Source organism: Rhagoletis pomonella, unplaced genomic scaffold, assembly GCF_013731165.1.
Source record: "Rhagoletis pomonella isolate Grant_MI unplaced genomic scaffold, Rhpom_1.0 Rhpom_scaffold_00321, whole genome shotgun sequence".
Taxonomy (NCBI): domain Eukaryota; kingdom Metazoa; phylum Arthropoda; class Insecta; order Diptera; family Tephritidae; genus Rhagoletis; species Rhagoletis pomonella.
In genome coordinates, this window is record NW_023458875.1 from 21 (window position 1) to 27,230 (window position 27,210).

A 27,210-nucleotide genomic window follows, 5' to 3' on the forward strand; every position below is an offset into this window, starting at 1 on the left:
CACGTATCGCTCGCATACAAATAACACTCTTTGCATAAATAAATGCCGACATGCATGCATACATACACGCAAATCTGTGTTTTTATTACAACGGCAAATATTTCTGACAACAATGTATGGAGATATTATTAGATTAAAAATGGTTAAACAGATTTTAATAACAGCGGAAATTCTTGTATAAAATTTTAAGGTTTAAGCCATTCACTTACTGCTTAAATCAAAATCTTTCAACTTTTCATAGATACGAGACACAAATGAATTTCTTACTCATACTGTGTTACTTGGACTTTGTTAGTTCTTGGTACTTAAGGTAAACATAACTGCATAACTTTTGTTTGACTAGCCAAGTATCTGTGCAATTCCATAAAGTTTTAGCAAAGCTTGCACGCCATACTTGCATTGTAATACAATCTTTATTACGCACTTGCACGCAGACTATTTTTCTTTGCTTAAGCAAGTTGCAGCGCATTCGCATAAGCAGCTATTTACAAACCTTACATTCTGCTGCTTGGCTTGAAATCGAAATTTCTGTCAATGGGGTAAGAATAATTTATAGAAAAAAACGGAACAAAAACATTTTTTTTTCGTTACCTTGTTTATTATACATATCTTTTTCACAAATTTTCATAATTCAGGAAAATAACTTATTTTCAAAAAAATTTTGTTTCAAAAGTTAAAGGATACGAGTTATTTTAACTTAAACTTTCAAATTCAGAAAAAAAAATTCTCAAGCAAATGCATGCATTTAATCATCGTCCTGCGGTTATTTGCTCACAACATCGTAGCGCAACGTATGTAGGCGTGCAGTATTTTATTTATGCACTTTTTCGCTGTTGTAGAGCACGTCGCTCGATTAGGAACACTAAAGCTAATTGCAGGGGAAATTTTGTGATTTAAAAGGCACTGTCATAAAGTGCTCAAGAATGACTGAAAAATATATTCCAATGGCAAAATCATACACAATTCCGTATACACCTAAAACTATCGTATAAAAATTAAAGATTTCAAACAAGATTTTACTTGTATTTATATAGATGCTCATACTTAGCGCAATTTATTACTTAAAGCAAGATGTGTTGAAGAAGTAAACTACTTAGTGTCTCTTAACGCAATAAGTATGCCTACTTTTACTACATTATACCATTAAATTATTACCCTCATATAACGTCAAATAGTATTTACATGCAAACATAATTTACTCATATCTCGCTGACCCTGCCTCATTTATTCTTTTTTTTTTCAAACAGATCACCACTGATTTTCGAGCCCGATGCCGCGCACACTACAGCCACCTCAGCCACTGAGGCCGACACCGATGATGCTTTGCATACGCGCCGGCTAGCAGTGGAGCGTGGAGGTGCTGGGGGCATGCCACCAAGCACAGCAGGTGCTGACAGTGGGCAATCGAATCAATCAAGCGATGTTGACGAGCTACAGCACTATGATAAAGGCAAAATGTAAGTATTATTTCACTTTGTACTCTTAAATATTTGCTTATGTAAATACGAGTACGTATGTATATTGTATGCAATTTGTTTTATAATTATCAATATTAATATTTGTGTTTTCTCATTGAAATACAAATACATACATATATACTGCGCCGCGGTCGGCCACGTCATGCAGGATCAAATCAATGACACGCGCTACCGACCATCTCAAGTCACAGGATTTTCAAGTTTGCATTACCATAATTGAAGCTAGACAGCTGCCTGGCCTTAATATGGATCCAGTTGTTTGTATTCAAGTGGGCGATCAAAAGAAATATACCAGCGTCAAGGAGAGCACCAATTGTCCGTACTACAATGAGGTGCGTGTTGAGTTGAGAATGCTTGAATTTATTGAAGTGGCGTGAACCTTAAGAGTTCTATTCTTTAATTCATTTGTATGTCTGTATTTTCTATGTTCTCCATTTCGTTTTTTGCAGTATTTTGTGTTTGACTTTCACATGCCGCCAGTGATGCTATTTGATAAAATTATAACGTTATCGGTGAGTAGAATGTGTTCTAATTAATTATATGTACCATTAAAACATAGATTCTTGTGAGCGAGTGGCAGACACTCGGCACATACAGACAATACAATAATACATTATGCTAATAGCATAAAGATATCAATTAAATGTGTCTTGCTGTATACATACTTACATACTTACGGTGGCTGACAGATGCAGACTCAAGTGTTGATTTTCTTTTAGCAGAGTAACCCATGGCGTATGAGCAACAAGTAGTTCGTTGACTCCAATCATTAACTCAAAGCGGTGGTCACATAAGGCGATTTTACAGGCCTAGTGCGGCAATGGGATAACAATAGGATTTTTTTTACGAAATTAAAGCTAGCAAATTGTGTCCAACTCAATACCAAGAACTCTTAATCACCGGCATTAATTAAAGAGATAAAAAACTTTATGGTCGAGGAAGAAATTCTCTATATATTTTCCGGATTGTACTACAATACCTCATACCAATTTTCCTTAAAGTTTGATCAAACGCTTGGACATTATTTTATGCTCTTATTTCTTCAAAAAAAAAAAGATAATAATCATTGAATTTAACAATCGATTACCAGAATCCCACCAGATAACAGTAATTCCCACAGCACTTGTGCAGAAAATGTCTTATTCTACAATGAAAAAAATAAATCCCTTTGTTATCGCTTTGTCGGACTAGACTTAAGGGTTGCTGTGTGAGTTAACGTTAAAAAAATCAAGAAAATCGATCAGTGCGTAGTTGTTTGAAAATCGACATTTTATATTTGAAAATTTTACAATTTCGTAGAAATACGGTTTTAAAAATTTTTCGATTCAATATTCCAAGTGTTTTGAAAATGTAAATTTTCAAAAATGGTTCTAATCGGCAAATTTTTTGCAAAATATGGAAGTTTAAAAAAAGTAACTTTTTTTTCAAAATTCCACAACTCGCAAACGGCTGCACAAAAAAAAAATCAAAAAATCAGGGAGGTCTCTCTCAGATGCTATTTACTATGCCAAAAAAAAATATAAAATATCATACAGCCATTTGAAGCAAATATCGTCGTAGTTTTTTGCGAAAATGAGAAAATAATAATCACGAGATCATTAATATTTTTTTTGGGGAGGGGCAAACGATCACTCAAGCCCAGGATGCACTCTGCTTCGTTGTATAAAAAAAAATATTAGGGATGTGCCGGGTATCCGTTTTGTTATCCGACTATCCGGCCGCATACTGGCTAAAATCCTACCGGATTTCCGGATTTCGATTATCGAAGATTCAACTAAGGAAGGTGGTGCGCAGAGATACTTCATTGGCAGTGTAAACAAATTTGGAAATTCTTTGCGACTATGCTTCCACCAAATTAAAGGATCTTCTTTTGCGTGTACATATGGTTGCTGCCTTTTTTCTTGTACGGTCACTGCCTTGTCTAGCCATAGTTTGGCTATCAACATCACTCCAAAAACTGGAATCAGAAAGTTGAAATTTATCTTGAGGCGTATTGTAACGCCTTACTCCATCGATACAAAATGTAAGCGTTTAACAAAAAAAAGAAAATTTTTTGCTGAGTTGATCCACCTAACCTTAATTATGAAACAAGATTGGTAGTAAAGAAAATGATATTAATTTCATGATAATAAGTGCTTCTGCAAAAAAAATGGGCCCAAAACATAGATGGCGCTGGAATGAAGATATTTAGATACCCTTCTGCAAATTAACTAATTAGATGACTTAATAAAGCCCCATCCTTTAAGTATGCATACTAAGAAACTTAAAATCCTTTAAGCGTCACAGATATCTTAGCACATCAACGGGTCATCGGTATATCAAGTAGGAGTGTGAAAGAACACGTAGAAATATCAATGACCCCGTTTGTACGGGAAAACTCTTTCATCCTGTGGAACAGCAGAATTATAAAAGAGGATTACGCACTCTCGACAAACCTTGCAATACTTGCAGATATCTCACAGGTGGAAATACGAGCTCAAAGCAACGAAGGAGATTAGTACATATGTACATATACCATATTTTATCTCAGCGCTATTATTCTTGGCCTATGAGTAAGGAAGGTTCTACTCTTCAGTCCTTTCAGTCACAACTAATAATTTTAACATTACAAACCGTTTTTGCATTCCAACACTATTTTTGTATTGGTGAACGCAAAAGTTCTGATCAGGCTTCGCGAAGCAAGCCGGGCATTTGCTAGTTTTAGAATAAAAACACAAAAAATGCTTTCGGGGCTTTTCAAAGTGTGACAATAAATTAATCGTGGCTTATGACATTTCTTTCAAGCTTTGCTTAATTTTCGGTCCGTAATACTTACTTGCGCATATATTTAGATATGTACATACTAGGGATGTTAATTTTTTCGATTATTGCGATCCCGGGATTTTCGGGATTAGTCCCGGGATTTAGATATTCATTACTTTCCAATAACTTAACATGAAAATATTGCATCAATATAGTTTGAGAAAATACAATAAAACTGCGTTATTAGTTTTAGATTTTTTTTATTAGAAATTTATAATTTCAAAATTATGATAAATTTTAAAAAATTATTTGAAAAAATTCAGTGCAACGTAGAATAAAAATGGGTACTAAATGAAAGAGAAAATTCTGTAGGATTTAAAAAAAGTAAAATTTTTCGGGTTCAAAAGGACGAACAGGTATTGAAATGCCCTTTTGGATTATCAAGGATAAAATTTTTAAGGACATTTTCAGTACCTTATGCACCAAAAAATTTAATCTATTCTTTTTCTACAGAATTTTCTCTTTAATTTGATAACCACACTGTTTTCCTAAGTACATTGCACTAAATTTTTGAAACCATTTTCTGAATTACTCATATTTTTCAATTTTCGAAGTCTTTTTAAAAAAAAGCTGAAACGTAATTTTACTGCATATATTTGGCCCATGGCTTCGCGAATATATTGATTTTTTTTGTATGTAAAATGGCATGTCGCACGGTGTTATGTGTATGTATAATTAGCTAGACATATACAAAAAAAAAAACCATTAAATATTAAACAAAAAAATAAAGCGAAAACTTGTCAATATAAGGCATTCTATTATCGCCACCATTGCAAATTACAAATCCCGAAAATCCCGGTATCCTTGGTAAATAACATCCCTAGTACATACATACACTATATACACTAACGGTTGCCATCAACATTCAACAGGTTCAGATATGAATAACTAAACTAATTGCGATTTATTGGACCTAATTAGCGCTGATTAACTTTGCAACACGTTCACAAACTCTTAACAGACTCAAAGTAAACTATTTGTTTACAAACAATGCAACCAAGTAAGAAATTTTGTTCGACTGAACTAACATTATTAACCGTCCATTTATTAATTGTCAACAGAGCCAAAACAAACGAAATGCAAAGCAAACGGTGAATTATACCTGCGAGGATTATAAATTTATGCGCTGAAATGTGCTTAAGCGCATAATTGGAAAACTTCTGCATAGTTATGATAAGGTTGCAAATACTTTGTGAGCAAATCTAATTAGAGAGTTTGACAGTTTATTGTACGTGTAAATTTTTGCTTCCATAAAGGATAAAACTCATTTAAGAACAGTACAGCAAAAGTGGAGAGATATTCCTCTAAATGTTATTAGAATACATACATACATAAGGTAAATGCATGCTTACTTTTTTTAATACTTAAAACGGTAACTCTCCTTTTTCTTATAACGGGCTTTTAAAAGAGTCTAGTAGACTACATAGCTGTCACATCATAAATGTATCTACTTGTTTGAAAAAAATTAGCTACAGCATTGAGTTACTTGAAATCATTACTATTTACAAAGCAGTTACGTTTACTCATTATCGGAATACAGAAATTGTAGTGAAGGTCGATGCTTATGCCAAGAAATTGTGGTGCAGTTGAGTAGTTAAAGCGTGCAAGCGTAACAAACAAACAAACAAACTTACTTACGCATTTATAATATTAGTAAGGATTAAACTAACTATATTTCGAAAAAAATTGGATTTCGCAAATACACAAAATATCCAGCCACTTAAGGACGGGATAATCCCTGTGCGTACTCTGCGTACCTGCTGAACCATATGAATACTGTTTCTACCGTGACAATTGGTAATGGTTGTATCCGTGGCAGCATCCCGTGCAACATCTCTTTATGATCAGCTTTATCCTCGATGCTATATGCATATATGATACATTTCATACTAGCAGATAAGTAATCGTAGCAGTCCCTGGCCGAGTTTATTAAAACTTGTCTGGCTTTGAATTATTACGGACGTGACTAACACAATAATATTTTTTTTTTGTCGAAGAGAAAAGTACGTATATGTATGTTGACTACTGAAAGCAATTCGTATGTACATATTCACCAGCCTTACTTTCGTGTTTTTTTTCTTTAAAAAAAATCGCTATCAAGGCGCATTAATACAAGGTGATATTGGCAGCTCAAAAACAAAAAACTACACAACAAATTAGATGCACGATGAAAATCAGAAGACAAAAAATTTGCAACAAACACATCATTTTGACAATCAGCACAATTCCTCTTGAAATCAGCTGCACCGGTAACACCAACTTGTATGAATTCGCCTTGGTGTGTATTTTGTGATGGGCGCGATATTAAAATATGCTCTCCCTCAATAAATAATAAAATATGCAGTACTTGCCCGATAAACTTAAAAATAAGACTGTTACAATATTGAGGAAAGTTTAGTTTTATTGTATTTATAGCTTTTTGACCGGTTGCAGTAAATAAAACAGATGTTTACTTCTTTTACTGAGCGTTTCGAATTTTTTGTAATCAGTTTAAGGTCCTGAGTTAACAAAAAAAAACACAGCTCCTTGCCAACAAAACAACTGCTGACCAGTGTTAACTAATGAGTACATACACTAAATTTAAATACATATTTTTTATTTATTTATTTAAGGCTATACAAAAAATAACTTACCTGCGAAACTTCAAATTTATTCTCAGGTTATACAATCCAGAAAATTTTTAAGATCTGGCACACTTGTGGGCTCATTTAAGATTGACTTGTCAACCGTTTATGATGCGCCGGGTATTTAAAAAATTATATCACTTAAATCGTATATATTTTTTTCTTCCTTTTCAAATAAGAAGAAACTTTTATTAAATACATATCTATGTATGTACAAATGTATAGATTTAGGCTTTCTTGACGTTACTGTGTATATATGTATGTACATATATTATTTTGAATTCTGCTTCATTCTGTTTCACATGCGAATTTTATTTCTTAAAATCTAAAAAGCACCTGCTTTACACAATGTTAACATGCAAACAAGAAAAAATAAGATAAATTATTCAATCAACGTGTTATTTTAAAATAAGGTGAATGAAGCTTTACATTCTTTCACACATACATACATACATATAGACATAAGATACAAAATACCCAGCAAACAAACAGAATTACCTCAGAAATTAATGTGGAACCAAAAGCGAATTGATAAGCGCTTCCCCTATGGCTTCTAGAATGCATTACTTTAACACGACCATGTTGTTGGCGGTAATGACATGCAGACCACTTCTCATTCCCCGCATTGGGTGAAGGAAGCGAAGGACAGTTTAGACACTCTAAAGTAGGACCTTCTAGAATACGTTCCCAGCAAAAATCTGCAATCGCTTTAAGTGAAAACGTGTTCTTCAACGTATTACTTTAGAACTTCTGAACTGTCTTTTGCTTCCTTAACCCATTACGGTGGATCAAAAGTCGTTTGCAAGGGCTTTTCCACCAATGACATGCCAATGTTAAAATAATGCGAAAGGAGAAGCGCTTACCCATTTCCTTGAAGGCCCCATTCATTTCTGAGCTCCACACGTCACCACAAGAAGCGATCCCATATTTTTTGCTGTGTATACCTATTTAGGTACATACATGCTCAGCATGCTCTTTCATGCAAGTACTTGTCCAGCATTTCTTCTACGTGTACACTAGGGTTATGATTTTTTTTAGACCCAAAAGCCTATGGTGGCATTCAATGATCCACGGTCTAAAATGCCAGAAAAGTTACTTGACTTTGTTCAGATTTAAAAAAGGTCTCGCGCATAACGGTATTTCTTCCTTTTTTTTACTCAAATAAAACCGACTTGGTTCGATATTTTTAGTTCACTTAAGAATTCCAGGTAAGAAATAAAAGTAAGGCAAAATAGTGTCACAAAACGTACCATAAAGGTTTAAAGTACAAACGTGGGTCAAAATGCTAATTAAACCAAGATTTTACACAAAAATTACAACTCACTTTTCAGAGCCCGAAACTTCCGAATATACCCATAGATTTTTTCATTGGGCTACAGTTTGCGAAATATTGCGAAACTACCATAATTTTTAACATACAAATTTTGGACTACCCTATTTTCCATATAAAATGGCAGGCATGGATTATCCAAATGGAATTCGATGTGGTTAAATATTTCAGAAAAAAAATTTGCATTTTGGTCAAAATTTGCAAATCAAAATTTGCGTATGGCTTCAATTCAAATTTTGTCTTCCCATAGCACCACAGCCTTTTACCAATTCAAAAAAAAATCAAAAAAGACATAACCCTAGTGTACACGTATGTATGTATGTAAAATTTTATTTTGGAAATCTGGAACAAAAATGTGTAATACAATGTGTAAGGCAATTGATTAATACAATTTGGATATAATCCGTGTTTGTGATTTATAATAACAAATACAAAATCTTAAATCAAAGACACTTTCCAATATTTCTTTTGTTGCTCTCTTTTAATCAAATATTTACTATTTTATATATTTGCTTTTTCTCTTTCATATCTGTGCTTACCCGTTTGTGCTTGAATTTTCCTTCTTCGCATACATATACACGAATGCATCTGCAACTTTTAAATCTATTCAATTGTCTACTTATCTTCGAATATTTACTAATACACTCGATAATGTAACACAAAAATAAAATAAAAAACAAACAACTAAACCAACCCCACGTGCATACAAATATATGCAACAAATAATACAAAACACTAAAATTATTTGCAAACAAAATGGCAATGGCTACATTTTTGAAATTTCTTAACAAACAAAATTGGACAACGTATCAAAAATCTACGCAAATTCCACACTAAATTACACTTACCGCCCAAAAATGCAAATGACAACAAATATATGTATGTACATACAACAAAAAAAAACATCTGTAATACAAAATCAACACCATCATACATATTTATCAACTGCAATTAACCAAACAATTGTTATCATCATCGCAATTAATGCCTATGAATATGGCCATTTTGCGGAAATTGTTGATCTGCCAAAAATGCACCAACACTTGCAAATTCACATCCACGCAACGCACATGCAATTATATATATGTATATTTATCATGGCTGCCTGCCCGTACAAAATGCATGCCATCGCGGTCATACCTACCCTACAAACGTACATATGTATGTGCTTAAGTGCGTATTCAGGTTCTCCATAGTCGTAATGTTTTACTGCGAAACAAATTGATTGGTAATTTCAAATTGGATATTGCCACCGTTTGGAATCATGCAGGTAACTGTAAATGACAACAAAAAAGGTAGTTCATGCAGATGATTGTTGAAATGAGATAGCGTGCATATCTACAGTGCCGGACAAAAGTATTGGCACAGAGAATTTTTCGCAATAAATGCCAAGATTTTTACTCTGAATTATTTTCAATATTTTTTAATAAAAATATAGTTCGTTTTTCACAAAAAAAAAAATAAAACCAAAATCTCTAAACTTTGTGCAAAACTTAGGAAATTCAATAAATCTTCATACTAATGTGCAACTTTCTATTCAGATTAAAAAAAAAAGTAATTCTAAGTATGCAGCCCATTATAGCCCATTAAATTTTAGTATAACAAAGTGCAAGTTTGAAGTATCTGAAAAAATCGCGTTGATTTTTGGAAATATTTTTAATAGAAGGTGTTTCTCATTTTCTCCATACAAAAAATAATTGTCGAACATACTTTGTATAGAAGAACCCGAGTGAAAAAAACTTGCCAAAAATCAACGCGGTTTTTTTAGCAACTTCAAGCTTGCACTTTGTTATACTAAAATTAGATGGGCTATAAAACTGCATACTTAGAATTTTTTTTTAATCTGAATAGAAAGTTGCAAATTAGTATGCAAATTTATTGAATTTTTGCTGAGTTTTGCACAAAGTTTGGAGATTTTGTTTTTATGTTTCTTGGTGAAGTACGAACTATATTTTTATTAAAAAACATTGAAAATAAATTAGAATAAATAACTTTGCTTCTATTGCGAAAAATTCTCTGTGCCAATACTTTTGTCCGGCACTGTATGTACACAACTACATACATATGTATACATGTGTACCCTAAAGATTTAACAGATGTCCGGTAGCTATCCGGTTTGGCGGATAACCGGCCTTAATTTAATGCTAATCGGTATCCGGCCGGCCGGACAGTTTCGCAAAGCAAACGAATCTTTGTTATCTTAGGAAAACGTTTTATAAGTAAAATTATTAAAATTATTTCTCAAAATAAATTCATCAACTATTTTTTGCTTAAATGCCTCTTCAACGCAAACACTAATTTTGGAATCTTGGAATCGGCTGACTTTAGAATTGCTCATGTGCATATACAGGGTTGGGTAAATATTAGCCATCTGTGACAGAGATTTGGCCTTATAATAGTGAAAGTTTCTTTTAAAGGAAGCTGTGAAAATTAGCAGCTTTAGCTTAAATCAAAAATTATTAACAGGGTATTCATCTAAACGCGTAAATGCCTCATAACTGTGTAAACATCGTAAAAAAACAGGTTTTCGATACAAAATAATCGAGTTTACGAGGTTAACGTGATTGTGTACGAGGCATTTACACATTAAGGTGAATTGCCCTTAAATTTTATTTTGCTGAACAAGATGGAAACCGGTTGATCTTTAGAAATATATTTATTTCGGTGACAACCAGACAATGAACTTGTTATCCGCCCGTCGTCTATTCGGCCAAATCACTATTCGTTACATCTCTAGTGTACACATTTATGCTAAATGCTGGAAATATGCTGTACAGTAAATTCATTCTGACTTCCCTCAACAGAGAGATATTTATGTATGCACCCAATAGGCAAACCAACTGAGCCAAACTGACCAAAAGACTAAACTAATTTGTTTTCAAACAAACTAATTTTGAAAGACAAAAAAGATGACTCGGGAAAAAGTTTATATTTTTGTATAAGAAAAAAACATTTTTTTTTTATATTGCAATCTTGCAATACTCTTTTAACAAATTTCCGCATGAGCTAAAGACAGCTTTAAACTTAGCTCAGAACCCAATGACAATGCTACATATATGAGGTGACCACATAATTGACAACCTCGTATCTATGGTCCGATTTGTGTTATATCTAGAACGTACTCACACTACTTGCATGGAAAAAAATAACCCATCAAAAAAGTTTGCCGTTAGGTGGTGCGGGGGTTGGTTTTTTTTTAATAGTTTAATAAAAGCTTGTCTTGGTAATAGCCGACAACCTCTTCCGAAGCGGTACGAAGTGATTGGAAGATGGAGTCCCACTGCTCATTTATGTCTAGGCGATATAACTGGTATGACGAAGAGTGCCGCGTGGCTGCAGAAAAATGAGCAGCAGTACGAAGCTACCCTGCGCGCGCCAGTTGAGAAAAACCGGGAAGCATGAGGGAAGAGAGACGCCTTTTCAAGAAAATAAAAAGAGAGGCATAAAGGCGTGAGTGCGAAGAGCTTGAGATGCTGGCAAGCAGGAATGCGGCCCGAAAATTCGATCAGAAAATAAGGCAGCAATCAAATGGTGTAAAGACCCCAGCTCCAGCAAAGATGAAGATGGCAAGCCGATAACAGATGTCCCGAGTACACTTGAGATATGGAGGACGCTTTTGAATGGCGGCACAAGTGGCCCGTTTGATGAAGGAGAACCCGAACCAATGTATACGGACGAAGCTCACGTTCCTCTACTCGGTGGTTTAAGAACAATAAGGGCCCCCGGAGCCGACGGTATTCCGGCTTCAAAGCCGATGGCGAAGAGTTGAAAGGGCGCATGTACCAGCTCTTAAACAGAGTTTGGTCTGCTTTTTTGGAGAACTCTCCGCGCCGTTTGTGGTCAAATGAGGTTTTAGACAAGGCGTTTCACTCTCGTCCGGCTTTTTTTCAATCTGATGCTAGAAAGCGTAATGAGAGCTGCCAATCTGAATCACAGCGGCACCGTATACAGCATTTTCCAGTATAGAAGCTAAAGAGGTTGGTCTAGCGGTGAATGAAGAAAAGGCAAAGGACCTGCTGATAACATAAAAAGAGTCCACGCGTTTCGGGACACACATCACTGTTGGCAGCTATAACTTTGATGGAGTAAAGGACTTTGCCTACCTAAAATCCAGCATAAACACCACCAATAACTACAGTCTGGAGATCAAGTGAAAAATAACTCTTGCCAACAAGTGCTACTTTGGGTTCGGTAGGCAATTGAAAGGCAGAGCCCTCTCTCGACGAACAAAAATTACGCTCTACAAGCCTCTCGGCATGCCCGTGCTTCTATATGGCGCAGAAACATAGACGACGTCGAACAAAGATGAGAAGGCTTTGGGTGCTATCGAGAGAACTATCATATGCAAGATCTACGACCCTGGATGATAACGCTCCGGTAAATAGATCCTTCGACTCCGCACCCATGGGTGGACAACGAAAGCAACGGCGCCCACGAACAAAATGGTACAGAAGGACTTAGCTGTACTCGGGATGAGCAACTGGCGCAAATTCGCACAAGAGAGAGGCAATTGGAGAAGCTTTTTGGTCAGACCGACAAACGGTTGTAGTGTCAAAGAAGAAGATGAAGAAAAGCTTGTCTTTAAAAAAATTTATTATGGGGGTTTTCCAATGCTTTTGGTCGATATTCAAACATTTCTTGTAGCAATTTGTTTGCCAGTTTCTGGACTTTGAGTACAGCCAAGTTCAAGAAATTGAGCAAAAATTGTAAATACATATATATTTCTATATTAAAGTCGCATGAAATGCGGGCTATATCGCGCATTCTTGGATTATTTTTTTTTTGTACAAATGTTGACCACTTTAATGTATATGTAAATACATATTTATGCAAGAGAGGTTACTTACATTTCACTGAATCCTTGAAATGCCTGCTGGGTAGGCAGGTTTATACTGTGTTTTCCTTCCTGTGGCATTTCCACATCCTTTGTCGTAAAAAGAGCACGCATTCAAACGAAACTCGAATTATGTGCGCAAGCATGCAAACGTACATACATATACAGTCGTGCCATGGATGTGCGTACCCTTATGTAGTATTTGCATTACCTTTGTATGAATGTGTGCACAGAGCGGAAATCATGCTGATTGTTTTGACGCTTGTGAACGCCTGCACTGAGAAAAGAGTTTAGTTACGTCAGCTAAATATGTTTTTATCAACACATGATTTGGTTATAGTTACATTATTTGTTTATAGTAACCAAATCATGTGTTGAGAGGAATATATTTGGCTGACTTTTTTCTGAGTGTGCAGTAATGTTAAACTTGCGACTTTTTCACCGTCAGCAACTCAAATGGTGAAAGTCTTTGCCGCAGTCAAACAAAAACTTGTTTATGGTTTAAAACATTTATGCGTACTCAGTTGTAGTACAGTAGCGAATGAAAAAACATTTACAGACAACTGAAAATTAAATTTTATGTTTGATTCAAAATTAAACGCAATTAACAGAAGCACAAAATATATATCGATCCCTATCCACCAAAATAACGTAAGCGGAAATGCCTCTAGATGCTCTAGGAATATTTCTGCATCAAAAAGAAAGCTTTGAAAAAAAGTGTTATTTTGGTTATGAAAAATCGGCTTTTCTTTCGACACTTGATTTTCTATACAATTTGTAATATGTGACGTGCAAAGTTAAAAGAGGCCTAAGGGTTAAAAAAAAGTTGACTTTTAACTCTACATCGATTTTTTAGCAGGTGCCACTCTCTTTTCAATGCAATACCCGTTCTAACTGCATTCGTTTTTTCGGAATGTCAATTTGAAAATGGACAGATTCACAAAAAGCGCGTACAAATTAAATACGCTTGCTAACTTTAAAGTCGTTTTTCTTGAAAACCTATTTTCGTACCGTAGTTCCCTTTAAATTTCACTGCCGCATACATTAGGATGCATCACCAAAAAAGTTTCGGTTTTTCCTCCTAAATATTTCGGAAAAATATTAGGATTTACTTGAGCACTACCTCTTAGAAAATACCTCCAAAAATTTCATTAGTTTGATTCCGTTTATAAAATTTTTACACATTTTTATGCAGACGTTTTCAGCATAAACTCGTCTATCGTTTTTAGAAAAGGTATTTCCAAACCTAATTTTATTTATAAAACACTCGATTTTTGGAGATATTTTCAAATAGGAAAATATTACTATGCTTCCGAAATATTTTGGCAAATTTTTTAAGAAATATAATAAGTTTTACCTTTCCGATAGATTTTTTTTTTGTATGGAGAGTGATGCACCCTAAAGCAGATATTCATTAAGGAGTTAAAATATTTCAAAATTTTAAATGGGCATTCATCAGTTTGTTATTCTATCCCATCAACTTTAAGTGTGCACATTTTTATATCGTTCACTGTACATTATTTATACTAAGTACTATGCATATTTGGGAATTTCTTTGTCTTCTAATAGCCGCCTGCTGCGCTAACCTCTTACTTACAATATTACAATTTTCTTGCCACTTTCCTTATAACAAGTTTTCAACAGTCAAATATCCTTGATGCTTATCTATACACTGACATACATACATATTTACTTCCTCTTTGACTCTTTCACAAAACCCCCGAATTTTAATAAAGTCAACGCGTTTCGCCAATTGAATTACAAAGTTGAGAAAAATAAAAAATAAAAAGCAAATGCAATTTTATACATCTAACGTAATTTGTATGCAGCTTTAAATTTTCGAATTCTATGGCCATATGGTCAGTGTGTTACATACATGAGAGAGACCTTGGTCATTCACATATATTTGCACATCATTTATCAGAAGTTAGTGTCAGTGCCGACTCAGCTGCTCTAGTTATAGCATTGATCTCGGCTTGGGAAATGCTGGTGTAGCCTGGAAGCTTATAAGGCTATTCAAGCTCAAGCTCCAGACAAAGTAAAGCTGTTCCAATTCCTTCACTAATTTCATATCGGTCACTGTAAATAATTGGTAAATAAGATGTTTAGACCTCGCTTTCATTTGGTCCCCTTTTTTAAAGCATCCCTGAGGAACAACTATGGAATTGTATCCGTGAGTGTGGTCCACGTCGCCCCAGTGTTATACATAGATCTGTAAACCTTTTCACATCCACCATCATCCCAAGAAACCATCGAGAATTATTGGTCCAATGACTGCTATACAATTGTGAAAATCTTTCAATGTCCTTACGGGTATTTCACTTACCGGGCTTAGACATTTGCCAAATATGTTAATAGCTAAATCATAAACAATGCGCTCTAAAACTAGCAGATCTTTCTCTCATAAAAAGATATACATAGGAAACAATCCTGACGTATGCCTCCCTACTCGACATCGTCGTTGAACCCCACTCATTCATCACTGTCAAGTGATAATGGCAGAATTAACTGTGATTGACTCCAGCAGTTGAATTCTAGAAATCGATACGCAAAATTTCTACCACTAAAACTCTCAAAATGAGAGCCTAAAAATATGCAACGTGAAGGCCGAAGAGGTTCAATATAAAATCGTAGGTACTATGGATATGTTACGTTTAGCTAGAAGCGTCGTATATTTTTAGGCACAAGCCTTATTCCTTAAGAGATTTTTAGGAATTTAGCGTGGTTATTTCTAGAATCCCGGTAATTTGCAACTGCCTTTAGATAATATGACTTGTGGACTTAAATGGGTGGGACGATCTCAAAATTCCCTTCAGTATAGTTACTGCAGTAATGTATTCAACATCCTCGCTATGCATAGACCAAGCCATAATCGGATTTTCCCTCGATTCAGTGAAGCCAAGACAGTGGACGGACTCCTTTCCCAACTGCCAGGAATCTCTTTTGTTTCTCTTCTAATTCCTTTCTTATATAAATTTTGTAGAAATGTGTACGCCCTCCAACCTTCTATGCTTTCCCTACAGTTTCCTTCTTCCATCTTACGTACTTAAATTTTCATTCTGGCCCGAAATGTATAGAGAAGTCATGGTTAGCCAATAGCGTCTTGGAAGTCAAGACTTCTGTTGCTTTTTCGTTGTCCGAACTGCAAGAGATTTAATAGATTTCTATATAGTTTCTCAAAAGATTTCGATAAAGATTCCAGTTTACTTTCCTGGGATTCCTGTAAATTTTGTTACAAAGTAGTGATGCAAACAAACTTTTAGTTATCGTTTTACATACTATCAAGGTACATTGAACAGGTAGTATCAGTAGAGCAGCTGATTTGATTTATTTTCAAATTATTAGGTCTCGAAAATGTCAAATATTTTAAATTTTTTCTCACAAAAATTCTGAATTGTTAAAATCCATTTGCATGTGAAACCTTTTTCCATACAAAACAAGCGATTGAATAGCAGCTTTTGGAACGTTCGCCCAACTCAGAAGCACAACCGCTGATTACTGGCCCTTGCAAAGGATGGATCAATGCTTCGAGAAGCAAACAAATTTACTTGCATCAATTTTTATTTTTTCCAATTAAAATTTTTTATTTTTTATAATTTTTTGTATTTCACATGGCACGCTTTGATTTAGAAGAAAAAATTCAGAACAGTTTTTGACACTTTCGATACCAGAAGCAACAACAAAATACACGCAAATGTTGTTTTTGCTCTACTGATACTACCTGTTTAATGTGCCTTGCATACTATTGTTAAAGAGAGACTCAGCTCTATTAAAAATTTACATATTATGACTTTACTGTGCCATTGGGGTTGATGAAAGGCCTCCGCTCTGGACTTCCTCTTTCAATGTCAATGCGAATTTGCTGGGTCATTCTCATTGAAATGGTACATATAATGGTACATATAATATATATAATGAGTCGAGGTTCGTCGTCCTCTGGCATAGCAACCACAATTTGGTAATTTAGGCTGAAGTTGGAAAAAAATATATGCGTTGAACTCAGAAGTAAATCTTTTAATAAAATCTAAATTCCCTTTAAAAGTTTTTTAAGCCTTAATATTGGAACATCATTCAACCCAATCGGTTCTAATTTTTAAAAGCTTTAGTGAAAGTTTACAATGTTAGCTTTGGGTTCAGGCTGCTCTTTCTTTGAATTTTTTCTCTGTTCACAAAACAGCACGAATCGAGTTTGGTGTTGTACTTGATGTTCGAAAACGATATATTTAAATATGTCATTAATAATGCGAAATTTCATGCCAAGTCGATATTTTAAAAAGAAAAAAACATTTTTCAACACCAAGCTGACTTTGAAAACGCACGATTAATAAAAACTTAGTGGAGTTAAATTTTCAAGCCGCAGAAAATTAAATTTTCACAAAAATTTATAGAAAGTGTTCAAAATCGATTGGTGATCATACATTTTCGTGTTTATAAATCCTATCTATGTTTGTACTATATAGATGGTCAATCATTAAATTTTTCCGCACATAACTTTTTTCTGAATGTTTGCATGATTTCTTAAATATTTTGAATTTTTTATAGTTCATTATGCTTTAAATTCAATAAAATTATGTAGGAATTTTATCGGGAGTATTTCATGAACTATTATTTCGTAAACACTTGTAGATCACCAATTCTACCATAAATGGGCGTTACTCTCCGATCCAGATGATTTCTATAGTGGTCCAAAAGGTTATCTAAAATGTGATATTGGAATAATTGGCAAAGGTGATACCGTGAAGGTGCCTCAAAAATCTGAAAAAAGATCCTGACGACATCGAAGCGTAAGTGATGAATGCTTTCGTAATTCTAAAAATTAATAATTGAAGCGAAGTTTACAAAACTTCATTATTGTAATAAGCACTATTCATTATATATTTTCGAAACCAGAAATCTACTGCTACCCGTCGGCGTACCCATCGAGCGCCAACGTGCCAAATTCATTGTGAAAATCTACCGTGCCGATGGCTTGCCGCGCATGAATTCTTCGCTTATGGCTAATGTGAAGAAGGCCTTCACTGGCGAGTCTAAAGATTTGGTCAGCCCTTATGTGCAGGTTTCATTCGCTGGATTAATGGTAAGAAGGCGCCGCTGAGGGCTTTAACATAGCACTAATTAGCCTTTTCTCTTACACAAAGGGCAAGACCACAGTCAAGAAGAATGCTTACGCACCAGTTTGGAATGAACAGCTGGTGTTTACTGAAATGTTTCCGCCGCTATGTCAGCGCATAAAGGCTAGTTATTAGACGCTATTAAAAACACAAAGTAGTTTAATAAGCTTCGTATATTACTCCTCCTCCCATATAGATTCAACTACGCGACGCTGATCCCATGAAACCGGCCATTATTGGCACACATTACATTGATCTCAAGCAAGTATCCAATGATGGCGATAGAGGATTCCTACCCACTTTCGGTCCCTCCTTCATACATCTTTATGGTTCTACACGCGATTATACGTTACTCGATCAACACTCCAATCTAAATACCGGCTTAGGCGAGGGAGTCAGCTATCGCGCACGTCTACTACTCGCCATACGCACTGAAATTACCGACAACATCGAAATCACCACCGAGAAGAATGTCGAACTCGAGCCGGCATATCCGATTACAGAATCCTCGTACTCCCGCAATGAGGAATTCTTTCTTTTTGGTTCTATCATTGAGGCATCCATGTTGGATAAGAAAGTAAGCGATAAAACGGTATTCTTTGAGCTCAGCATGGGTAATGCGGGCAACTCGCTGGACGGTCATAATGAAAGCTTCTCTACAGCCACCGATGATGGTGAAGACGTCTGTGTGCTGGAAACAGTCGATACCACCTCTTTTAGCAGCGTCACGAATGCTTGTAAGCCCATCAGTCACGATAAGTCACATTATTACCTGCCCTACTGGGACTATAAGCCATGCATGGATGTGAGATGTACACTGCCCGATCTGCGGCGACGTATGTACAATAGTAATATGCTATCGAAAATGTCGGAAAATTTGGTAAGATTACGAAAAAATTATCTTTGATGTATGCAAATTAGTAAGCCTCTTACATTTTCCAGGAAGAGGGCTTGACCAAAACGCATAAGCTCATTGAGGAGGAAGATGTTAAGGCAGAAGTGCGTCTGCGCACCACACTTGAAGACTTGGCGTCAGCTTGCACACGCTATATAAGTATAACCAAAGCGAATATAACTGGACCGGGCAGCGGCAAGACTAAGTTGGACAAAGAACGCATAAAGCTATGTCAAAGTGAAATCGTAAGTATTGAACGCAGATGTCTTACAAAAAGCCTACATGCATAATCGTCTCATTATTACAGGAAACCCTTGGCAACTTGGCGCGCAATCTACGCGCATTGGTAACGCGTAGTTCACTTAAAGAGCGCTTCAAAACCGCACAGACGTTCCAACAAAAGCTCAAATTCCTCATCGACGATGTGAGTTAGGCCGGCCGTATGCTTAAACTTTGCTACTAATACCACTATGATTTCTTATTCTCCAGCCCCAGCACTCATTGCCGGATATATTTTTATGGCTAATCGCTAATGGCAAACGTTATGCGTATCATCGCATGTCCGCACGCGATTTGATTTACTCTAATATCGAGGAGGAAAGTGGTGTACATTGCGCAAAAATACAAACCATCTTCTTGAGATTGCCTGGCAAACAGTCAATTGGTCCAGCCAGCTGGTTTATACAAGCCAAACTATCTATTTACCTATGGTTGGGCGTTGTGGGTCATAAGGGACACTTCTTCGAGGGTCTTCCAATCGGTTATGATCTATCACACGAGCTGCGTAATGCGGAAAGGCCTGGCGCAATGGCGCCAAATAACATCCATTATCTCGAGAAATCTGTATGCCACTTGAAGTACTGGTAGTTCCCTTACTCATTTGTTCTCTTCTTATTTGCAGACCTTTCAGTTGCGCGCACACATCTATCAAGCGCGCTCTCTAATCGGCTCCGACGCGTCCGGTCTCAGTGACCCTTACGCCACTGTCTACATAACCGAATTCGCTAAGACCACACAAGTAATCGAAGAAACATTGAGTCCCACCTGGGATGAGTTGTTGGTTTTTGATGAAATTTTAGTATTTGGCACCAAAGACGAGATCAAGAAAGACCCACCTACCATAATCATTGAGATTTATGATCAAGACAAAGTTGGTAAGTCGGAGTTTATTGGCCGCGCTATTGCAAAGCCGCGCGTAAAGCTACGTGAGAATGTTTATACAACACCCACACTGGAATGGTTCGATATTGTACGTGGGCACGAAAATGCTGGCGAGTTGTTGGCCGCTTTTGAGATGCTCGAAATCGGTTCTACCGATATGCCACGCCTCACCGAACCCAAGCCACTTTCCGCCAGCCAACAAGAGAAGATCAAAGACAAAAATGCGTCTCCACCACCGGGCACCATCTTTCCTGTGCCGAAAGAAGTACGTCCACACTTAGCGAAATTCAAATTAGAAGTACTCTTTTGGGGCCTGCGCGATCTAAAGCGTGTTCATCTAATGTCAGTCGACAAGCCACGCATCGATGTTGAGTGTTCGGGCAAAATACTCAGCTCGAATATTATACAGAACGCAAAAAAGAATCCGAATTTCCCCAGCATGTTAAAATCCATAGAATTGGAGTTGCCGCTTGAGGAAACCTATGCACCACCAATCACCATACGTTGCGTAGATTGTCGCTCGTTCGGCCGATATACTCTGGTGGGTACACATCAAATCACTTCTATACACCGGTACATATACAAAGCCCCACCGAAAGAAGACATCACCAAATACAAAACCATGGGTGGTCAGATTATTTTGTCGGCGCCCTTGAACGAGGAGGGTTTGAGCAATCTGGTCGATGGCTTCAATATGCAAGCAATGATTGCCGCTAACGCACAGCAAGCGAATATGAAGGACTTCTACGGAAATCGACGTTCATCTTGTGATCAGTTTACGCTCTATGGCGCGGCCTGCGTTACGAAGCTGTAAGAAAATAATTTCACTCAAAATTTTAGGTGTACGTTCTTTTATCATTGTTTCATAAATCATTTTCTAGCGCCAAGAAGCAAGCATCGAAAAAGAAATCTTCGCAGGTGAGCAACCCGAATGAAATTATCCAGGAACAGGACCAAGACGATGAGCTTAGTCGCGATTGGTGGACAAAATATTTTTGGTCTTATGAAAGACTCATCGATCTGACTAAAACGGAGAAAACACACATCTCTGATAAATTTCTAACTCCGCCGGTTAATGCCACACCCAACAATGTACAAAAGTTTGGTATGAAAAGTTCAAAGTTGGTGCAAAAGTTGAGTCCAAAAGGTATGACTGGCATAGCGCGCGGCAAGCATGAACCGGGCAGCGAAAAAGTGTCACCCAATCAGCAAACTAATAGGACAAATATGAACTCAACAGCTGTGTGCCAGGTAATTTAATTAAGAAATTAATATCAGAAGAGATAAACCCTTGCTTAACATAAGCAGATCTACCCCAACGAACTGGAGGCGCAAACAGAATATAACTATTTCCGTGAGTGGCTGCACTCATTTGCGCTCTATCGCGGCAAGAAGACCGGTGACTCCGCCGAGGATGATAGTCGCACCGTTGGCTTCTTTAAAGGCGCCATCAAAGTCTACAAACTACCACCGCCAAAGGGCACCGAGCTGCCTATACCCAACTTACCCGCCAATGATCCACTTCACGTGCTTGTGCGTATCTATATAATCAAGGGCACAGATCTGCATCCCATGGATCTGAATGGCAAAGCGGATCCATATGTCGTGCTGCAGTTAGGCAATAAGCGATTATCTGATAAGGAGAACTACGTCAGCAAGCAACTGAATCCGATATTTGGTAAGTGCTTCGAAGTGGAAGCAACATTTCCACAGGATTCAATGCTGACCGTGCAAATATTTGACTGGGATTTGGTGGGCTCGGACGATCTGATAGGCGAGACAAGAATCGATTTGGAAAATCGCTACTATAGCAAACATCGTGCAACCTGCGGGCTAGCGCTGAGATATGAAGTGTAAGTGCCAAGGAGGTGAAAAATACGCAGCAAATTTTAATTGTATTTTTTCCACAGCTGCGGCTATAATCAGTGGCGCGACCCTATGAAACCCACACAGATTCTCTCGAAGCTGTGTAAAGAAAACAAACTGGACACGCCGCATTATTTTCAAGATCGTGTGGCGATCGGCAAGTATTGTATGACCTTCTCCGACGAAGAGGTAATAGCATGGAATGGACCAACTACTTGTAGAAATCGTGACGAGCATCTGGCGCTGGCTGTGCTGCATAGATGGAGTGAGATACCCAGAGTGGGGTGCAAGGTGATATACAGGAATATCAATTACTTAGAAAAAATATAATAAACAGCTTCAAAACTATACCTAACAGATTGTTCCTGAACATATCGAGTCACGTCCTTTGTACAATCCCGAAAAGCCCGGCATTGAACAGGGAAAAATCGAAATGTGGGTGGATATGTTTCCCATGGATATGCCGCTGCCAGGTCCACCAGTAGATATATCGCCGCGAAAACCCAAAGAATACGAGTTGCGCGTGGTTATATGGAATACGGACGATGTTGTGCTGGAAGATGACGCATTCTTTACTGGTGAAAAAATGTCCGACATTTATGTAAAAGGGTAAGTATGCAATGTAAGATTCATTTTCGCGACAATTTAACTGTTTTTCTCTCTCTCTCTCTTCTCATCTTCAGTTGGCTGACGGGTCCGCAAGATATGCAATCTACGGATATACATTATCGTTCACTCACCGGCGAAGGCAACTTCAACTGGCGTTTCATCTTTCCCTTCGAATATCTGGCGGCCGAGGAACGCATTGTGCTTTCGCGTCGCGAATCGCTATTCAGTTGGGACGAGACAGAGGTGAAAATACCAGCGCGCTTGGAACTGCAAGTATGGGATGCAGATCACTTCTCAGCAGATGATTTTCTTGGTGCGTTTAATATATATTTGTGTGTTAGGGTGCATCACTCTCCATACAAAAAAATAATCGGTACTATTTTTCCATCGGAATTATAATTTTTTTTTACATTTTAAGACTTCAGCAAGAATATTTCGGATAAATAATAAGATTTATTTAAGCTAGATCGATTTTAAAATACCCTCAAAAATATAATTTTTTTATAAATAAAAATAGTTTTTAAATCTTTTTTTCCAAAAAATCAGGTCCGTTGACAAAAGAGCTTAAGAATAAAAGGTCTGCATAAAAATGTTAGACAATTGCATCAACGGAATCATATCTAATAAGAAATTTTTTTTACTATTTTCAAATCGGTACAGCTCATGTAAATCATAATATTTTTTCGAAATATTTCTGCGAAAGTCTTAAATATAATGATTTTTTTTTTTTTTGATGAGGCACCCTAATGCGCATATTTTTAAGCCTTTTAAACATGCGCATTATCATTTCCCGACAGGTGCCATATCCTTCAACTTGAATCGTTTTCCGCGTGGCGCCAAAAGCTCTAAGCTTTGCACTCTAGATATGCTTAAGTCAGACTCTAATGCGCCTACGGTAAATATATTCAAGCAGAAGCGCGTGCGTGGTTGGTGGCCATTCTATGTAAAGAAGCAGAATGAGGAGATGGAGTTAACTGGCAAGGTGGAAGCCGAGTTCCATTTGCTGACAAAGGAAGAAGCCGAACAGAACCCTGCAGGCTATGGACGCAGTGAACCGGATCCGTTGGAGAAACCAAAGTACGCACTTTATTTTACTTTACATTTATTGAATTCTTCCTTTTTCTTAACTCTTTTTCTGTCTTCATTGCTTGCTTACAGCCGCCCAGATGCCTCATTCATGTGGTTCCTAAATCCGCTCAAGTCGATACGCTACATCGTGTGGCACAATTACAAATGGGCTATTCTCAAGGCTTTATTGATTTGCGGCATATGTTTGTTCTTCATACTATTCGTCTATTCGGTGCCTGGATACTCGGTCAAGCGTTTGTTAGGTGCTTAAGCGGGAAAAACGGTGTGCAAAGCACGAACGATAGAGTTAAAAATTTTTGGAGGTAGAAATTTAGGCGTATATTTTTGAAAAGTTTCAAATATTGGCAATCAAATTTTCACTTAACATCAAATTAATATGCAGGGCTTATTGGTTATTTATAGCGCTTTCTTTTCTACAAAAAATGTTTCACTTCTATTGTCCAAAGGTAATATCCCTGAATTCGCAAGTTACCGTCGGCTTCCCTAATAATCAGTAAAAGGCCTTAGTAGGCGAACTCCTTACAAGAAAAATTAACTCAACTTTATCTGATCAAAAAAATATGTTCTGAATTTTCTTTGTCTTCAAGGCAGAGCCAACTCTCTGACGCTTTGGTCACCAAATTGGTGAATATAAAAGCGTTATCCGTTATGACCAGTGAGACACCGAGAGAGTAACTTTTATATCCCTTCTATTTAATATCCTACCCATGAAAAGTATATCCCCAGACCCTGACTTGTGTAATGCCCCCCACTAACTCTCCCCACTACTACGTTAGGTTAGGTTGTCTTGGCTGTTATCATCCAGCACGTCCGTCTTCTTTTTATTTAGAAACATAACCAATTTGTAGCTCTGATGTCGCGTTCTAAATTGTAGAATCTGGTTCATCCAAACATTTAAAGTGTAGAGGAGAAACGATCATAGATGAGTACTCGTTAAAGCGGGGGAGTGGCTGGACGCTTTCGATTTTCTCCATATCTGAATATCAGAAAATACATCTCTGCATAATAATCAATAGAAGTATCGATCAGACATCTTACAGCTTTGTTGATCGCTGTTGGTTCAGCTTGAAAAACGTTACATATATCTGGCAAACGATAACTGAGGCTAAGTGAGAATTCTTGCGAGTATACCCCACTTCCCACCTTCAGATCTAACTTAAGCCGTTAGAGTAGATGGCTGTTGAATAAGAGTACGCGATCAGAACGGAATGCTTCCCCCCATTCACGCCTTAATTGAATTCTTGTTTGGAAACTATTCCTTAGTGCAGTAGTCGGTCTGTGTAGAACAGGTACCTGAATTCATCGGGAAGATCTTCCAAAATTCTATAGTTTCCGAGCCGCGTGTCACTCATAGCACTACAACTTTCCTGTAGTTTACTAATAAAATCTACAGATAGAAAGTGAAGCAAGATTGGAGTTTAGTCGGCGTTGATGGTAAAGCTTCCGTGATCATTATGCACACCAACCTACCAACCAGTACAAATAAAAATGGCCATCTAAGTTTACCCACTGAGCAATTATGGATCGTCCAAAGATAGTTGAGGATTCTTTCCGTACCAGCTAGCCGGTTACCTCGTTGTCTTCAGCGTCTAGAATCAAAGGCGTGGAGGTCGATGGTCTGGTTATGCGAATTTTTACTAGGAACTTTCTGCCAAAGTCAGTCGCCTCGGTCATGGAGTAAGTCCGCTTCTTGCCAAGTCTGGTATCTTCTTGAGAACACCGAAATGAAGCTTCTTACGAATGCGACTAATTTCACTGCAAGGAGCTTCTCAGGGTTAGTCAGGAAATGCGAGCCATAATTTGTCCATCATATCCTCGGGAAAGCTGCGCAGTCTAAGAGAATGCTTCCACCGGATCATCCTCTAGGCGGCTGCTATAGAAGCGATCAGGTAAGATTCCTACCCTCAGCACGTGAATATCAAACTCACAGCGGCTTGTCAGAAGGATAGTCCAGTTGAGCGTGCCCTGTTTTCTAGCCAGGGCTCGCTGAGCTTACATGACACTCAATCGTTCAAGAGTGAACCAGAGGAGAATATAGATATCCCCAACTGCTCTTTATCCGGCGATAATATATACAAAAGGGCATTTTCTTCGCCTCGCAGTTTACCGCAAAGTCGTTGTGGCCCTGAACCCAATTACATACATATTTTCACCTGAAAGACACCCCGCAAAAAACACCTAAACTTACTCTCCCTTCAAGAATTCCTATAGTCAACTACGCGATTGAATGGTAATATGAATCCATACCAAACTCTTGTAAGTGTTTAAATTAATTATTTGAATTCATCACTTATTTTTTAATTACATGAAATCAATCTTCGATTCCCTTAAAGTTAAGTTCGTGCAAACTGTAATGTCTGCTCTTTCATAGTTCGAAAGAAAACTATGTAATTGATTTTTTTAACGACTCGTTTAACTTGCTTAAAATGTTTTTTTTTTTTATTGGCAAAACAATTGTTTATAAGTATTTCAATATTTTTAGACGATTACAGATGTTTTGAAAAACTGCTTGATCTTAAAGTGCTTATGCAGTAAAACCAGGGTGTACCTGATTTTTTCCTGTATTTAGCGCCAATCATATCAATAAAATTAGTTAGGAAACACGGAAGTTAGAAGGCGTATGAATGTACGCTTGTACAGATGTAATGTAAACGATATTTAGCAACATGTTTCAGGGTATTCGAAATGCTTAAAGTAATGAAACGAAAGTGCAAAGAGCTACATACGTATGTATGTATTTAGATAGCGTGTAATCACAGACATAGAAGAGAGAGGGAGATAAAGAATATATGTATATTTTGTGAAGCATTTGTATGTATGTAATTGAGTGACTGCACTCGTATGAGTATGAGCTAGAAAAAAACTGAAAAAAAAATCTATATCCTTATATTTTTAAGATAAAATCTAAAATCAAACTCAAACTAGAACTTAGCGTGTTGTATTTACGAATTTTACAGGAAACTTGCAACAATGTACTCTAAAACAATCATATTTACAAAACATGCATGCATGCGTACGTACGTTGGTACTTATATACATACTTGTGCTAATTTTACTAAGTATTCAAATATATATAGATAAAATTAATTAATAAAAATCTTAGTGTACAAAATTAATTAAGGAAAATAATTCAAAATTTGAAAAAAAATACTAATCCAAAAATATACATATACATACATACAAATTAGGGTGGTCGTTAAAATATCAACATCACGTACAAAATAAAGACATTCGTGAAAAAATACAATAAATAAATAAAAAAATTTGGGGTTTGAAAAATTTTATTTTTTTTATCGCAAAAATTTTACAAAATTTGATTTTGATCAACTAAAATTTTGGGGGTTTATGAATTTATATGAATAAGTTTCAATAATATCTCAAATTTATGAGATTTCAAGTCGAAACTTTGTC

At 36.7% G+C, this 27,210-nt stretch overlaps 1 pseudogene; it reads left to right on the forward strand.

The window, feature by feature from the left end:
* The first annotated feature begins 735 nt into the window (after positions 1 to 735).
* On the forward strand, positions 736 to 26,219 carry LOC118750607 (annotated as a pseudogene).
* Positions 26,220 to 27,210: the final 991 nt, after the last annotated feature.